Genomic DNA, 3,112 nt, shown 5'->3' on the forward strand with positions numbered 1-3,112 from the left:
TCATAGTTTCATAGTTTCTAGGGTCGGAAGGGACCTGAGAAGATCATCTAGTCCAATGCCCTGCCATGGCAGGAAAGAGTACTGGGGTTAAACGACCCCAGCAAGGTGTTCATCTAACCTCTTCTTAAAAACCCCCAGGGTAGGAGCCTGCACCACCTCCCTTGGAAGTTGGTTCCAGACCCTAGCCGCCCTGACCATGAAATAGCGCCTTCTGATGTCATAGTTTCATGAAACTATGAAACGGTGAGTGTTGTATGTGAGAAATATGGTATTTGGAAGGCTTTTATGGAGTAAAAAAAAAAAGAGCATGATATAGAAACACCTTGGAGTGGCCAGCAGTTCCTTGGGAGGGGCCCTCACATGGAAGAGAAGACTTGGGCTCAAGTCCCTTTTCTGAATCAGGAAAACAGAGACTTGTCCTCAGGTGCCTACATCCCAGCCATTACCTTACTCCTTGGATCACTCGTTATTCTTGAGCGGGGCGAGGTCATCTAGGACTAAAGAAACCCTCTCATTTAAAATGTTATCAAAACCAGTATGCTTCTGCGGACATATTGTTCTTTTTAACTTGGCATTTTCTGATGAAAAACATCTTTGGTTGAAAATTCCCTGGCCACTTGAATCTAATCCAGAGAAAAAAAAATGAGCCTTCATTTCTATAAATAACTTGGTGATGGGTCTGACCCAAACCCCAGACGCTGCAAAACTTTGCATCAACCCATCTCCAAAGCTCAGGGTGGTTGCGGGGGCCCCATCTTGGATTAGCTTGAACAAAGCCAAGTGACTGCTGGCGGCCAACAATATTACATGAGTGGGTGTACTAGGGGCAGTAAGAGGCTTGTGATTTTGGATATGTCATGTCTGTGTTCTGCTTTAAAGGCAACAGTAAGGGTTATACTGGGGGGGGGAGTTGTGTGCCCTGACACAAGTGCAGCTCAGGAGGGGATGAAGGCGATTAGGGACTATTTGGATTCAGTTTGGGGTTTCTATCCTCACTGAACACCACCAATTACAGCACCTTGTTTTCTGTCACTGTAACACGTTCAAATCCGACGGAGTTCATGGCCTCCACAGTCGGTGTCGCAACCACCAGCGTGCACCCGGCACTTACACAAACAAGAACGTGGCTATAAAATACGAGCGCGCGGGGGAACGGCTCAGTGGTCAGGAGTGGGGGAGGGCGGCAGGGTTTTGCTGCCTTCCGAGTTGAACGTGTGCTGCGAAATTGCCCTGCTGCCAGCTCGAAATAGCAAGTCAGATGACTGGCTTTTGCAAGCAGCGTTGAGGAGTTGCTTCTCAGCCAAATTGCTGAACTTTTCAGGGTGCTTAAAAGGTCAGTTCACCATAGCAACCTTGATCTGTAATAAAGTCAAAAATGTCGACTTTGGGTTAAAGTCACGGTTTAATCACTGCAGCGAGTGGTGAGTGGAGAGTCAGCCATTTCCTTCGCTCTCCCTGCGAGTTTGTGTTCAAATGGCTGGCAGTGCAGATTCTGGAGCTGACTCTTTGCAGCCTCTATTCCTGCGGCACCCGCTGTGACATGCCTATGCCATGGGGCACGGCCTGTCAGTGCTGTCACTGAGAAATCCAACCGCCCATTTCCTTGCTCCAACTACTGAGCTTCGTATAGTGAAAACCATGAAATGCCACTTGGGCTATAACTGGGCTCTCGTTAAGGAAGGGGGAGGGGAGGAAACTCGAGCAAAAAGGCTAAGCTAGTTGACAGAAACCAATGCCCTTCCAAGTAGGTTTCATCACTTCCCCAGCTCGACAGAGCACTTACCTGTAGCGGGAGTTTGCCTTTCAAGGGAAGTCTGGGAATTAGCGTAGCCATGTCACTACAGCCCTCCAGTCTAGATGAGGAAAGCCCCCTTTAAATTCTGGCCGATTTCAAGCAGTAAATTTTACCTTGTTTTTTTTCTCCCTGGGCCTTTCTCATGTGTTTTGCATAATGGGATCCTTAGTCCCAGATTGGCACCAATCTGCACAAATTGCTATGACATTGCAGGGTGAAAATCAGGACTGGCCTTTCCCTTCCTCCTCCTGCCACCTTCTCTCCCCACCTCTGCCCTGTCCTGTTTGCAAAATCTGGCATGTTATTCATTTAAAATACACCCTCCAGCCTGACCAGCTGAACAAGCCACCAGCCCGCAGCGTCAGCAAAGCAAACAGCGGCCAGTCTTTGTGGACATAGGCTTCCCCCTCACCGGTCTGGTTGCATGTTCACAGCCTGCCCTCTCAACCACGCAGTGGCCTTGGCTTTACTTGGGTGTCTTTGCACAACTCTGCACGAATCCATTAGCCTGGCATCTTACTGGACCAGATCCCACTGTTGCAAATGGCATTTTGAGCAAGTGCAGCATATTCACATTAGGTGTTTGCCCCAGGGGCTCTGTCCTGCTGCCAGTCTCCCCAGTCTTGCTCTGAAAGGGTCTGCATAGGGTCCACTACCAGCTGCTTCTGCAGAGTCGTCTCTGGGCTCCCTTTGCAGGGCTTCCCCCAAGGAGATCAGGGCAGCAAATGTTGCCCTTGCTTTTAGTTGTCCAGCTCAGTTTAGTGTTTAAATTTAGTGTTTTCAAACACTAAAACAGGAAGTGTGGAGGGAATTTATGGAGGAAAGAACAGATTTTAACAAGCCTCCACCTGAGCTGGGAATCATATTTTAGCCTAACAGTGACACTTTCATGTAGGAAGTGTTCCAGTTTTGTGCCTTTTTTTTTTTAAAGTGCTGTATGGTGTAATCTCAGATGAGATAAAGGAAAGGGAGAATTAAATCAGAGTGCCTCCTAAAGAAATATCTCCAGCCCTTAAAGGAAGTTCAATAGCACTGGCTCAGCTTATATTGCCAATGAAACAGCAATTCACTTCCAAACCACTACCAGATTAAAACAGACTTTCCAGCTCTCTTTGTGCCCAAAGCAGTTGGATGCAGGATTGCAGCTCTTGCTGGTTGCATAGTGTTGCTTTAGGCTGGTATCTAGATGCCATAAATTATAAGGCTACAACCAGGCTGAGCTCAAAAAAGAAAAATCAGGCTTTAAAGGCTGGTCAAAATGATTACTGAGCACACAGAGCAGAAATGAGCCAAGCCACAGTTTGGCTGCTTTTTTTT

The sequence above is a fragment of the Gavialis gangeticus genome, unplaced genomic scaffold (assembly GCF_001723915.1).
Source record: "Gavialis gangeticus isolate Ggan-Ray unplaced genomic scaffold, GavGan_comp1, whole genome shotgun sequence".
NCBI classification, from domain to species: Eukaryota; Metazoa; Chordata; order Crocodylia; family Gavialidae; genus Gavialis; species Gavialis gangeticus.